We start from the raw sequence: 15,836 nt of genomic DNA on the forward strand, positions 1-15,836 counted from the left end.
AAGACCCTGAGGAGGAGGTGGCGGCAAGGGTGGAGGAGGAGGAAGTGGAGGAGGAGGAAATGTTGGAGGAGATGGTGGAGGAGATGGTGGAGGAGGTGGTGGAGGAGGAGGAGGTGCCTGAGGAGGTGGTGGTGGAGGAGGTGGAAGAGGAGTTGGTGGCAGAGGAGGAGGTGTTGGTGGCGGAGGAGGAGGTGGAGGAGGAGGTGGTGGTGGTGGAGGTGGAGGAGGAGGAGGTGGAGGAGGAGGAGGAGGTGGAGGAGGAGGTGCTTGTGGCGGAGGAGGTGGACGTGGTCATGGTGGCAGAGGAGCTGGCGGAGGAGGGGGCTGAGGAGGCCACGGTTGCCCCAGAGGATTCCGATTCCGAGGGGGAGGAGGCGTGCCAAGCCCCGGAGTCCCAGCAGATCGGTATGTTTACATAATGCATCATTCATGAAGTAGTTGTACTGGTATTTGTTATGTAGCACTGGTGATTAAAAATTTTGTTCCAATACTATTCATATAGACCCCAAAGTGGGTAGCTACAGATACAGGTACGGGTTAGATGGGGTGTCCAAGGCATCCCTTTCATCCAGGACACCTCTCAATTACACAGGTTTGTGGGATGGGTTGGAGCTCCATTTTGACTGCCACATAACCGTTGTAGTTAAACAGGATCCTGGAGTAAAGGGATGAGTGGATCATTTGTGGATTAAATTCACCTGCTGCAATCGTAGATTATGACCCATCAAATAGTGGAATCTATATTGTTGGTGAATGTTATTTATAAACTCTAGGATGTATGCTATAAATGGAGTATGGCCCGGCCTACCTTGGAATGGAGTCAGAAGTTGCCAGTGTCCCAGGAGCCTCCTCTACCTAAACACCCCCTATAGTTCAGATTGTTTTTTTGCCCTCACAGAATTGTAGGTTGGTTTAGACAGAATTATGATTTTGAGGATGTGTACTGTGCATTCCTGACATTTGCATAACTCCCATGCCACGAACCATCACTGAACTTAGACTGAGCAGATTGTGACAAGTTCTTATTGACGGAGGCCATGACATGCTTGTCATTGGTTAGTCATGGGTGGGTTGTGACTGAGAAGAAACACTATGACTGTTATGTCTTCTGCAGAGTAAAGGGTAGAGGCAAAAAAAGACAGTATGTAGTAAATAAGTTTGCATGTATGTATATATGTATGTGTCATATCTATTTATCTATGTGTGTCTCTATCTCTCTACATAGATAGATATATATATATATATATATATATATATATATACACACACATGTCACCTAGCATTTGTGCAATTTATGTCGCAGTATGTGAAATGTATGCATGAATAACATGACTAATTTTTGCCCCTTTGACATGCCCACAGATGACACCACACCGGCAGATGAGGGGGTGCGTGGGGCCCTCCTGCGGGCGGAGCACCATTTGAGGCTACTGCTAGCCGACCTGCAGGACCTCAGAGATCTCCTGATTTAATTTATTATTTGATATTTTTTTATTTATATGTTAATTGTGTTTTCAAATAAATTGTTTATGCAAGTTCACAGTTGTTGGTTTTCTTTGCACATTAAACAGTATATGTGTAGATTGTTTATAATCTTTTACACAGGGTCTAATACAAACCATTGCACTTAAATTGCTGTAAGGGTTAATGTGTGCAATGCATGTGTTAGGCATGCTTGTAAGGATATATTGGCATCTAATTGATTCCAATTCCAAATAAGCAGTTTTTTATGAGGATAGGTAATTGAATAAGTGGGTCATGTGATGTATTGCAGAAGATACTTAATAGTGGGTTGTTTGGCGTAAATACTCCGCTTACGGGCGGTAGCACCGCTTGGCTCCCGGTCGGATGCGGTATTTCCGAGCATACTCTGTAATACTCTGTAATACCGTGCAGAATCGGAGTGTTTCTCCCGCACACGCATGGTTTGTATGTCGTCCGTAAACACGCCCTGTTCTTAAAGAGTGAGTCCGTCCGAATGCGGAGGACACGTGGGCGTTTCTACGGACGATGGCCGCATGCGGCAAAACACCGTGGCGTGCGGACCGCTCCGTAAGAATGCGGGAATATCCGCACCGATCAGAATAAGGGCCAAAGTCTGAAACAGGCCCATAATACGGGTACCAAACAATTCAACTCACACATGATAAACAGTGTTGCATGGACTATTGGAAAACACATTCTGTCAAACAAGAGTATTAAGACATTTGAGTATTTGATCTTGAAAAACTCTCATGTACAGTATCCCAACATTGCCTAGTGTATTTAAACTCGGACCAAATATAATTTTTAGTAAATTTACCCATGAGACTATCTGAAAATATTTATTTTCAAAATGTGTACAACTTGCAAATGAGTTTAAGGACTAAACCAGCCGATTGTTGTACAATGCCAAGCTTCTTTAGTAGTATGCAATACGATATCTTGGTAAATCTATTGACCAATTCCAGGCTGGTGAATACATTTTTAGAGTGCAGAAGTTCAGTAATAAAATCTAAAGAAATGTCTTCCCAAGGACAGTGGGTATTTTTACTGGTTGGATTACCTCAGCAGAAGATAAATTAAATGATTTATTCCTGACATATGTTATACAGGACATGATGCATTCTTGAGACCACCCAAAGTATTGAGAAATAATGTCTATAGTTTTCCAGATATTAAGATGCTCTATTACTACATAATACTACATTTCTTGAAAAATCATCTATTTCAAATTAATAATAAAAAAGGCAGAACCTTAGGGGTAGAGGTCATCATGAGTACTTCTAAGCATTTGTAATGGATAATTTCATTTTTGTAACAATTGTTCTGAGAGTAAGATGGCTAAAAAATGTTAATTATGATGGACAGAAAAATGGCATAAGTAATTGTCTTTTTCATTACAACATCCAGGCCTAATTGTTATTAAGAAGTAGATACAAGTGACAAATAAAGACCTATGCTTGATGAAAATTGATCTGTGTAGTGGTATTAATTATTCAATGTTGTGATGGTTAGTGAAGACAGTAATCTTAGAGATAGTAGCTGTCATCTTTTTAGAACTGGTCAACAGGCTAATAATTTATGGGAGAGGTGTTCTGGGGGGAGAAAAAAAAATTAGGGGGAAGTTTACTAATATGAAAAACCTAGTTTTTCGTATTAGTATTTTCCCTACGAATGCATACGACTGTTTCAGTCGTATGCACAGTGGTGATCCGGAGGGGGATTTACAAAGCTGTCATATATGACTGCTTTGTAACCCTCCGATGTTGTAGTAATTCGTATTAGCTGGCCATATATACGCCCGCTAATACGAATTAGTGGAGGCAGTCTGCACGGATCAGTCAGATCCGTGCAGGCTGCAGTGTGTAAAAAAAAATAGAATAAATAAAACGGCGTGGGGTCCCCCCTACAGCCGTAACCAGCACCAGGCTGAAAGAGCCGGGGCTGGTAATTAAAAATCAGGGAACCCAACAAATAGGGGTTCCCCGATTTTTAACAACCAGCCCCAGGCTCCAGGTCCGGGGCTGGTTCCCACAATATGGGGGGACAAAATGACTAGGGGTCCCCCGTATTTTAAGAACCAGCCCCAGGCCAAACCAGCCAGCAGGGTAATGCCACAGCCGGGGAGAGACTTTTTATACAAGTCCCCCCGGCCAAAGCATTAACCCTCTTACCAGTCAGCCTGGCCAGGGGCCCTGGGGGAGTGGGGACCCCCCAATAAAGGGGTCCCCCCCTCCAGGACTTACCTGACCAGGCTGAAGCCTGGTGCTGTCCTCGATGCCCCTGGGCGGTGGGCATCGAGCTGATTAAGTGTAAAAAATAGATGAATAAACTATTGTTTTAAACTGTGGAACTATGAGTCCCAGCAAGCCTCCCCCGCAAGCTGGGACTTGGAGAACCACAAGTCCCAGCCTGCGGGGCATTAAAGGTCCCGCTGGGTCTTGTAGTTCCACAGTAAAAAAAATAGTTAAATAAATACACACTGACACAATGAAAAATAAAAGTTTAATACATACATTACACACATACATTACACACATACTTACCTATCTTAATCCCGTAGGTAGGTCCCAGGGTCTTGATCCGGTGCCTTGTCCTGGTTCCGGATCCATGTCGTCATTCTTCAGCATGTCGATCTTCATGTCGGCATCGGCGTCCGGTCCGGGTCCGAAAAAATCCATGGTGGACCTGTGGAAGGAAATCCAACTCACCCAGGTCCTCCATGGAAGTTCTTCAGGCTTGATCCGCAGTAGTCCAGGGCTTCTTTCATCTTCTTCAAGCTGCCGGCGACTCCGGCATCTCCCCGCTGCAGACTGAGAGGCGCAGAGATGTTTCCTCCTCTGCGCCTCTACTCAGACTGATTTCTGGCCAATCTGGAGCCAACTTTCTTGGCTCCTGATTGGCCGCTAGGCGGCCAATAGAAATCATACTGAGAAGAGGCGCTGAACATGAAACATCTCTGCCGCCTCTTCTCAGTATGATTTATATTGGCCGCCTAGCGGCCAATCAGGAGCCAAGAATGTCAGCTCCTGATTGGCCAGAAATCATTCTGAGTAGAGACGCAGAGGAGGAAACATCTCTTCGCCTCTCAGTCCGCAGCTGGGAGATGCCGGAGTCGCCGGCAGCTTGAAGAAGATGGAAGAAGCCCTGGACTACTGCGGATCAAGCCTGAAGAACTTCCATGGAGTGGGTTGGATTTCCTTCCACAGGTCCACCATGGATTTCTTTGGACCCGGACCAGACGCCGACATGAAGATCGACATGCTGAAGAATGATGACATGGATCCGGAACCAGGACAAGGCATCGGATCAAGACCCTGGGACCTACCTACGGGATCAAGATAGGTAAGTATCAGTATGTATGTATGTATTAAACTTTTATTTTTCATTGTGTCAGTGTGTATTTATTTAACTATTTTTTTTTACTGTGGAACTACAAGACACAGCGGGCCCTTTAATGCCCCGCAGGCTGGGACTTGTGGTTCTCCAAGTCCCAGCTTGCGGGGGAGGCTTGCTGGGACTCATAGTTCCACAGTTTAAAACAATAGTTTATTCTTCTATTTTTTACACTTAATCAGCTCGATGCCCACCGCCCAGGGGCATCGAGGAGAGCACCTGGTCAGGTAAGTCCTGGAGGGGGGGGACCCCTTTATTGGGGGGTCCCCACTCCCCCAGGGCCCCTGGCCAGGCTGACTGGTCAGAGGGTTAATGCTTTGGCCGTGGGGGGCTTGTATAAAAAGTCTCCCCCCGGCTGTGGCATTACCTTGCCGGCTGGTTTGGCCTGGGGCTGGTTCTTAAAATACGGGGGACCCCTAGTCATTTTGTCCCCCGTATTTTGGGAACCAGCCCCGGACCTGGAGCCTGGGGCTTGTTGTTAAAAATCGGGGAACCCCTATTTTTTAATTACCGGCCCCGGCTCTTTCAGCCTGGTGCTGGTTACAGCTGTTGGGGGGACCCCATGCCGTTTTTTAAATTAATTTATTTACTTTTCCATTTTTTTTACATTAAAGCCTGCATATATCTGACTGATCCGTGCGGGCTAAAGCCAAATACGACAGGACAAACAAGGTGTATTTTCCTGCCGTATTTTCGTGGCTGTTTCACGCCAATTAGCAGCCCTATTATCAATACGGCTGCTTAGTAAATCAGGAACCACCATTCTTTTGAATGGTGATTTCTGTCGTATTCTATCGATGGTGTAGACATTCGTATTTGTAAATACAAATACGAATGTCCCATCTTTAGGAATACGAATTGCTGTATTTTTGGGATAATAAATCCCGAAAATACAAATGTGTAAAAAATAGGTGTATTTCTGCCTATTCAAAACACTCTACTCCCAACACAAATGGCTGTGTTGAATTTAAACATTTACAGAGACCTTTTCCACAAATGCTCACTTAATCTGATTTTAAGAGGTCTGTTTATACAACCAATGTACCATACCACATTGTATGCCGTACACCACATTTTTTGAATTGCATGTTATGAAATCCAGTATTTTAAACTGGTTCTTATTGATGCACCAGTAATAAACTTACAGAGATTGACATCAATAGGAACCAGTTTAAGATACTGGATTTCAAAGCATGCAATTCAAAAAATGTGATGTATGGCATACAATGTTCATGTGGGTTATGGTACATTTGATGTACAAGCAGACCTCTTAAAATCAGATTAAGGCCCTTATTCTGATCGGTGCGGTGTTTTCCGCTTGCGGTCGTACCGCCGATGTTTGTCGTCTGCGCATGTGCAGAGGTCACTCTGCGCATGTGCAAGCGGTTTCGCCGTACGTTTTTTTTAGACGCCGCACAGGGGGCAGAGAGGGGCGTGAAGGGCTACTTAGCCTCATTACCCTATGCATACGCCCCGCGTTTCATGGGCGTTCCCATGCAAACGCTGGGCGTATGCATGGTAATGAAGCCGTGACGCATGTGTAGGGGGCGGGCATCTGACATCGCCGGATGTCAGCTGCCCGCCCCCATACATGATTTCATACGGACAAGTGTCCGTGTGGTCTAGGGTGGCGGGAGCTGGTGGAGCGTGTGGCCCTGCATTCGATGGTCGGCGACCATCGAATGCAGGGGCTGCTCCCAAGATGGAGGAGGCGTATCCCCGTCCACTTTCATGCGGACCGCCACATATCCGCGTACGGACGGAGGTGGCGATCCGTATGGAAGGCGGGGATTCGCCTGCACGGTCCTGGCCGCATATTCTGATCTGGCCGCACAGATCAGAATAAGGGCCTAAGTGAGCATTTGCGGAACATTAAAAAAGGTCTCTGCACACATGCTTATGCACATGTGGCCTACGATGTGTAAAAGGCCAATGGAGACAAAGAGATCTAGCCATTCAATTAGCCAAAACAGAGCTAAGGTAATCTATTAGCTCATTACCTTACAACCTATGGGTTCAAATTTAGACTATGAACTAAAATGATTTTTATGATTATGTTGCCATATACCGCTGATTATTCTGTTTTTTATTTTATATTTTATTTCTCCTTTGTTCTTAAATGTGTTTATGTATAAGGTGTCATTTTAAAGTGTGCTTTAGGATATAAATAGGTTTATTCAATGCTCCCATTTCGCTTTTTTTTTCTGGCGAGGTTCGCTTTTTTTTGTCGAGAAGGCCAGTCCTCTCTCCAAAAATGTTCCTAGCCTTATTCAACTATCTCAGTTTGCCCCCCAAAAAACTAGAGAGCTTTGCCCTGTTCGCCTCTTGGTCATCGCTGTTGCTTTCTTATGTGAAAATTTGTATACCTCGCCGTTTGTGTATTCAATGCAAAAATAGTACAAAATGTACAAAGTACGAATGTATATGAGGCGGTGAGCAGCTGACAAGTTGAATAGGGTGAACAGGAGGCATGGCGAGGGGTAGAAAAAATGGAGAATGTACAGCGAACAAAAAATGAACAACGCTGTGCTGTGAGCATTGAATAAATGCCCATAATTGAGTGTCTTATGTAAAACCTGAGTGAATCTTTTAAATCGAATATTTTTTTTTTCCGAATCATTGACATCATATTATCAATAGACTTTGATAAATGTAAAAGCTGCTGCTAAACATTGAAGAAATCACCATGACAATGCAAGTAAACAAAACAATGGGACATATAACAACATATGAGGATGCCCAGAAGTGATGTGACGGAGATGAAGAGAACACTATTGGATAAACTAGACCACGTGATTGTAAACTTCCAGTAAACAGAATCCTGGGGACTGTAGTCTAGAAAGTTTGATACTGGCTGAGACTGTTTATGGCAATTAGATGGGGATAAAAAGCAGCCAGTACACAGGAGGGATACAGTCCCTCCCTTTGGTAACCTTGAAAAAGACTTGAGCACGAGTTGAAACGCATCGGTCAGAGAGGGGGACCCCTGAGACGAGGACCCGGAATATTGCCTGAGTGTGCAGGAAGCTGGCTGGTGTCTTTGCCCCAGGACCAAATACACACGCATTTAGAACTGCTTGTCTGTTCTGACCAATCAGGGCGACTCATTATTATTATTATTATTATTATTATTATTATTATTATTATTATTATTATTATTATTATTATATGTGCAATACCACCTTATGTGCAATACTTATGATTTTACTTACTAATAGGGCAGTAAGAATGGTGTAATGGTTAGCATTACTGCCTCACAGCGCTGAGGTCATGGATTCATTTCCCACCATGGCCCTGACTGTGCAGAGTTTGTATATTCTCCCCATGCTTGCTTGGGTTTCCTTTAGGTTTCCTCCCACAATCCAAATATATACTGGTAGGTTAATTGGCTCCCAACAAAATTAACACTAGAATGTCTGTGTGTGCATGTACATGTGGTAGGGAATATAGATTGTAAGCTGCACAGGGGCAGGGACTGATGTGAATGTTCAAATATTCTCTGTAAAACGCTGCGGAATATGTGTGCGTTATATAAATAACAGGTAATAATAATAATAATAATAATAATAATAATAATAATAATAAAGCCACAGCCATTGGGCTTCCTGCTGAGATAAGGTACTAAAATTTCTCTTTGTGAACACAGATGCACCATTGGATAAACATTGGTCGCGCCATTAGACATTGCACTAGCCCCATTGGAGCACTCCCACATCTGGCTAGCCACCCCATTACCTTCTAAAAAAGCCCGCCAAAATTTCCTGTCTATGTATCTGAATTTTTTTCTAGCAGTAGGCACATATGCGCAGTGGAACGAATACACATGAGCAGTCTGAAAATATTGCCACTTGTGCCCAACATAGGCAATGACTCAAGCCCATTCTATCAATAATGGTACACTTAGTTTACAAGTACATCTGAAATATTTGTATTCATTATATTAAAAAATAAAAATAATCCCGGTACCTCTTACAACAGTATTTCATGATGTAATGCTTATGACAATAATGAATATGGAGGATTTTAAAAAGTGCACTGTGATACAATGATTTAATGGAATAATGTCTTAATTATGACACACAGGGATATGAGTGCCACAGCAATAGTATATACTGTACAGTATGGTTATGATTGTAGTATGCACAGTCTAATCCTCACGATGTGGGTTTAGTTTTATTCATACTTTGTTGATCTAACAAATTTAATATGTATATAAAAAGAATATAAAAAGAATCAATTGATAATACACAAAACCATACATATAACATAAAATTATTAAAAACAATAATCAATATCCAGCATTAATGATGGGGTGTCCAATCAATATTGAAACAATTGCTTTTGGTTTGTTAGCATAGTCCCATCACCTGATGTAAACCAACCAGCTCTGTGCGTGTGTCTATAGATTAGACGTATGAACTTTAGCTCCTAATATAGTAAAAGAGTTAAAGTGTGCTATGGCTGTGTGAGGTCTCAAAGGGAAGATGTTATTGACGAGGGGATTTCTCCATTATCCGCTACTACCGGCGGGGCTCAGTTGTACTGAGAGCCAACGTAGGGAGCAGACTGTCCGTCTCTCATTGTTAGATGTTTGTATGAGGGAAGAGTTGACTCACTCACCGGCCTGATGTTGTAGCATGCTGTAGAGTTCGCCGCAGGTCACTCACAGCGGATGGCCAGACTTGCGGTAATCCTGGAAAATGGTTAGATGGTAGAAGGCTGGAGCAAAGTTCAGGATGATTTTTGCAGAGCAATGCTGGAAATATGACAGGCTTGACGCGTTTCTCCGTCCTACACACACAGCGGTTTCCTCATAAGCTGAGCTTGAGCTTCTGAGGAAACCTCCATCAGATGTAAACCATTAGCTAAAGCTTATCCTTTTTGATAGTTACTGTAGTGTATCCAAAGCACTGTCTGCTCAGTCTGTTTTATTGTCTACAGTAGCTCCACATTTTAAATAAATGGTTGGGGAGGGAGAAGGTTTGGAAGTACCTATTCACTAACTTATTACTAAGAATAGTTTTAAATAAACAATTGAAAACCACTTAATTCCACATTTGTGTAAATAAATACATTTGCAACTGTTACTAGGTCTTCAGCATCTGGTTTGTCGCATACTTCATGGAGCTCAGGTTGTTTTCCCCCATTGTTCTCCTGTAAATTTTCCTTCTCAAATTTTTCCTTAACCTTTGCATTTTTTTGGTCTCCACTGCCTTCTGGATATCAATTTCCATACCAGTCAGCATCTGTTTTTATATTGTTTCTTCTGTTCTTCTTTCAGCCACCTATGCCTGCTACTTTCAGCCCTTTTGCACTCTGCCATGTCATTTTAACAGTAATACTTCTTGCCTATGCAACATACTGTAATACTTGGATTGCTATTGCCCCTTCTAGATTTGGAAGCATGGTACACTATATGGTACCAGGATCTTCTCTACTGGCATTCTTCACATTCAGACTCTTCTTCTATTCCTGGTCCTCTGTTGCCTCGTAATTGCATTTTCTGACAGTTTTTCTGGTATTTTTTGAGATTCCAGTTAACATTCAAGCAGTGTTGATGTTGTGGTGCTAATGATCTCAGGACATTCAGTTTTTGTCTATTTTAAGCAACAGCAGACATTCATCAAGGCCAGGTTTTTTTGTGTTTGCAAGGATGCAAACCAAAAGACAGTAAACGCTTTGTGGGCGCACTCTTTTTCTTAAACAATAATTTTAATTGTGTGTTCTGGAATTAATTTAAAACTTAGCTTTTATTAGGAACTTACTTAAAAGAATCAGGCGCAATGGAAATTATAAATATGATTTTTGTAATTTTTATAATTTTTGTTTTGTTGTGTATGTATGTTGGTGACCGTGGTGTCCTGCGCAGAGCTGAGGTGTTGAGGATGTTGAGGTGTGGCTAAAATCATGCACCACCACTCAGGAGAAGCATGGACATGATCAGGCCTTGCTGATCATTGGTGAAAGGCAAATTATTTCCAATGATTCCCAATACATGGGAAGAACGTTTCTGAAACTCATTCAGATCCTGCGGGGAAAGACATCCAGAAATAGGTAGGTGCAGAACAATCCAGCTGTGAAGGAGATTAAAAATTGTTAAACAATTTATGCAGCTAGTTTTTGCAAATGCATTTTCAAAGGAATGAATGACTTTAACCTCCAGATAAAGCTGAGGCATTGCTGTTTTGTAGAAACAGAACTGATGAAATTTGGTAGCATCGACATATTACCATATCATAAAACTGAATGCAGTTGCAGTGCTAGCAGAGATTTAGGGGTTTATTCTGTTTGGTACGTGGGACCGTATACGGGCGGATCAGGCTTTTTTTCATCTGCGCATGCGTAGCTTTCGCAATGCGCATGTGCGGCGACCTCACACCACTCACGGACGAGTCTCTCCGTGCGAAAAAAACTGTCCGCAAGAGTACGGTCATTGTGGGCGGCATGTGGGCGTATTTATGGGAGTGGTCCGGAATAATGAGTAAAACTGGGCGTAAACATGGGCATATACGGGGGTGTGCACACTAAATGCACGATGCCACAACCGCTTCGAACGGCGAACGCACCGTGCATTTTGGCCCAAAAACAGGTGGATGCCAAAGATAGCTCCAGACCACCCCTAGAGATACCGTATGAGAGCAGATGCCTGGGTCTGCTAATTAAAGCTGATTAGTACGCAAACACATACACCTGAATGTAATAAGCAATGCTGCAGGCTATTAAGTGAAAACCATTATTTCACTACCTGCAAGCCACACACAGCCCTCAAACACATTGGAAGCATATCTTTCTACAGGTCTCTACATGTAAAGGTTGGTTTAATTTTAGGTAATATTCATTCTAAGACCTGGTTATATATGTCAAGGTAGTTATTTTATAACCATCTACACCCATTCAGAAAGTGTTTTTGTATACTATAAAAAGCAGGACACTCAATTCACAGGAGTCGACATGTGTCAAATTTTTCACTGTAACACAAACAGACCTGTTTTTTTATTATGGAAAAGACAAATAAACCATGTCTAAGAGCAACAATGATGTTTTTGGACTCAATTTCTACTTGCAATGTGGCGTACGCTCAGATATACGGAAGGGGTCGGTGGGAAAACGGACGAGATCCATCCGTGCACTTTGGCATACTCTCTGATGTACGCCAGGTATCGGTGGCTAAGAGGGAGATCTGTCCGTACACGGTGGCGTATGCTCAAGTGTATGCCACTCCCCATTGTCTGTGTTTGTGACCATCCGTGTGCGGCTGTTCTGTGGGCGGACTTACGCTCACCGTGAGTGTACGGAAAACATACAGTGTGACGGACCGTACGTACGTTTTACCGTACCAAACAGAATAACCCCCTTAGTGATTTGCTGTTCCACAGAATTCTGACTGGAATTCTCTTGGAAAACATATCAAAGACAATTGATGGTGAAAAATGACTACTGATACATATTATTTCTCTTGTAATGAAACACCATAAGTTCTTGCAAATCTACAGTAGCATGCGAGCGTCCTTCTTGGGATCCATGAATTGCATTAAGGGAATTTCCTTTCATTTCTTATTTGACTATAGACCTGCTAATGAGGAAATTGATGATAAAGGTGCTGTAGTAAAGATTGCATGAGATGCTCTCTCCATTCATCCTCAGGGTGGCTTATAAGGAATGGGTCAAAGGGTCAATTAAGATCGACACCTTTAGAATGGTTGACGTGCCTTAGGTCAACCAGGACAATGGTAGGAAAGGTAAACATTGAAAAGGTCGGCATGGATTTTTCATGGGTTCTTTGGTGTCTATGTTGACTTATGTCAGCACGTATCAGTCTACCGCATACCATTATACAGTATGTATGGTTTGGATAAACTCTACAGTACTTGAATGAACCCACAGCAAATGAGGAGGAGAGGATTCTGTTTCTACTGTACATCTTTGATGTCCTTTTCTTTACTTACTTTGTCATTTAAAGGCTGCAGACTCCCCGACAATATGTCAAGGAGTCTCCACATGATAGAGGTATATTTGTTGGTATTCTCCCAAGGCATGCAGTTCATCCAGAAAGTATTCACAGTGATTTACTTTACAAAAATCTCCCAAGAACTTTTCGTCATCACATTGTCATTATTGGGTATATGGGAAAAAGGCTGTAACATAACAAAATGTAGAAAAAGTTAAGCACTGTGGATACTTTTCAGATGAACTGGACAGTTCCTTACTTTTACACAATCAAAATAATCATCATATTCTTATTTTTTGTGCCATCCAAAATTATCACCCTCACTATTTTGCTATTATTAACTTCCAATGTAACATCCACAATGTTTAAGAACTTGTGAAGGAGAAAAATTAATAATTACAGTGTCACTATTAGAATCACAAATAGCACTCATGAATGACTCTTATCCTCCCCTCAAGATTTTGTGAACGTCTTTTTTTTTTTTTCAGCCTTAGATTTCATTTCATCCACTGATGTGGAACATGAAATGACTCACCTAGAGTTTGATTCTGAGCTGTTGCACCTGCATCTATATGCTAATGATGCAACTCATTTTGTGAAAAGTGACACTTCAACTTGCAAATCCATCTAGGTGTATTTTTGGACAAGCCATAGGGGTGTATTCAATGCCAGGGGTGAGCTGTGACAGCGAGCAGTTTGGAAGCTGTGCAGGATACTGACTAAAATCAAAACCATGCCTTGTAAATGATTGCCCTTTAAAAAAACTCCAAGTTCATCCTGCATCCCACATGGCAACTGAACTTGAAGGCTATTACATTTGGCCATTGGAGAGAGAAAAAGTTGAAATAGATATAGTACCAACCAGCAAGCTCCTAATTGTCATGTTACAGGCTATGATTGAAATAGATAGTTGCTGATTTGTTAGTATAGTTATCTCCCTCCACGTTATTGATCTCTAAGGCTTAGCATATCTGGTGCTGTGTGAGAGGTTTTATAGATGCAGTCGATGTCAGTGATATGCTTGCATCTGCCTAGCCACCTCCCAACAATGATCATTGAAATCCTCACTCCCAGTGGGATAACAATCAAGATGTGTGCACAGTACCACTTGATGCGTGCTTCTTGGCACATTGGCCAACTGCATTCCTTTTCAGCACTGCATGCAACTTACTGTAGAATTAGGTAACTATAGTCATATTGAGAAGGTGGATCATAGCTTGAAAACCCATGTCCATGTTGAACAGTAGGTTTTGCACTGACAACTCTAGTCCACCTAGAAAAAGGTGGCTATGGTATGGGCCTTGGGTGCTGGACGGGGTCCGACAGTCAGGATCCCGACAGTAATTTACCCGACGTCGGGATCCCGACTGTTAAAACACAGACATATGGGTTCCCGATGGCCACGGCTATTCTCCCTCATGGGGGTCCATGACCCCCATAGAGGAAGAATAGAATAGGTGGCGAGCATAGCGAGCCACTGTGCCCGCAGTGTGGCAAGTACAGCGAGCCCGGAAGGGGCTTTGTTGCGCTCAACATGCTGTCTGAGTCCGGCCAGTCGGGATGCCGAAGTCGGGCTAATTACTGTCGGGATCCCGACTGTCGGAACCCTATACCACACCCATGGGCCTTTCCCTGTCACTGCAGGTGGTACAGATGGAGCGTGTCTCGCTCTTGCAGGGGATGGTGGAAGATTCACCAGCCGCCATCCCCTGCCAGCCGCCGTAAGGGGGCGCGCGTGTGTCGCCTTACAACGGGGCTCCACCCGGGTCCCCGCCGCCTCGCCGAGGTTCACCCAGGGTCCCTGCCACCTTGCTGCCCCCCCCCTAACCCTGTCCGTCTCCCTGAAGCGGAGACGGACAGGGTTCCCATCCCCCCCGCCGATGGGAAACTGAGACGCGCGTGCATGTGAGACACACACGCGTCTCAGTCAGATGGGGTGCCTCTTCGCCAGATTCTGGCGCTGGCGCAGCACCAGCAGAGAAGAGACCAGCTCCATCTGTATATGGGCTTTACAAAATACCAATCTTTGCAATTCAGCAAACAAAATCATCAATATAATTTATATTTCTGTTTAAATCAATAGCTGAAGTTTGGTTTGACATCTTCAATATTGTTTTGACTGGGAGAATCTTCTTTGCTAAATTGTTTACAAACTTGATCTTTTGTCTACAGAGGTTTAAAAAGTATTAATTTCTTCTAAAAAGATTGGCAGTTACTGTATAAGATACAAACAAAAAGATATGTGATAGCGCTGGTTGTTATGTATGCTAATTACTATAAGTTTTCTCTCAGGTCTGGGCTGCGGCTTCAATTATAACAGAGGAGCTGACTCTCATCAGAAATCAGAAATCAGATCAGAAAAAAACAAAGAGAATGGAAAATTACACAATTTACAGGGTCACTTTTTAAAGAGACAGGGTGAAATGTAATAGGGTGAGAGAATCAGAAAGTGAAAGATTTGGTAAGAAATCTCAAGTTTTTTTAAAGCGGCAATCATTAACACTGATTCACTGATTGGTTTTGCAATGTAAATGATTGCCGCTTTAAAAAAACTGGAGATTTCTTACCAAATCTCTCACTTTCTGAAGCTCTCATCCTATTAATTTGATTAACTTAAACTTAATTTGATTAAATTAAATAAAAAAAAACAATGTTTATGTATATATATATATATATATATATATATATTTATATATGAAAAGTATAGAGTGCGCTTTTATTTTTCAGACACAAGCTTCTTATTTCAGATATTCAAAAAGACAGATACCCAATGCATTTCGTCATAAAAGAATTCATCAGGGGAAAGCTTCTAAACCCTTTAAATACAGGTTTAAGGTATGGATCCTGTTTAAGGATAACTTTTGTGTCAGAAATAACTTTATTCCAGCAGGAAAAAATTCCCTGTGAAAATAACAATGGAAATGGAATTTTCAACAGGTAGCAAACAGTGACCTGGATCACATAGACCAGATCCTGTATCACCAGTGTCTGAATGCATTCAGACACTGGT

The 15,836-nt window shown here is 42.6% G+C and overlaps 1 long non-coding RNA gene across 1 annotated transcript; it reads left to right on the forward strand.

Annotated features, from left to right (window-relative positions):
• The first annotated feature begins 313 nt into the window (after positions 1–313).
• LOC146059081 (uncharacterized) lies at positions 314–1,540 on the forward strand. Its single transcript, XR_014470146.1, has 2 exons — positions 314–405; positions 1,363–1,540. It is a non-coding gene; the product is annotated as an uncharacterized LOC146059081 (long non-coding RNA).
• Positions 1,541–15,836: the final 14,296 nt, after the last annotated feature.

The sequence above is a fragment of the Crinia signifera genome, chromosome 2 (assembly GCF_055691185.1).
Source record: "Crinia signifera chromosome 2, ASM5569118v1, whole genome shotgun sequence".
Classification (NCBI taxonomy): domain Eukaryota; kingdom Metazoa; phylum Chordata; class Amphibia; order Anura; family Myobatrachidae; genus Crinia; species Crinia signifera.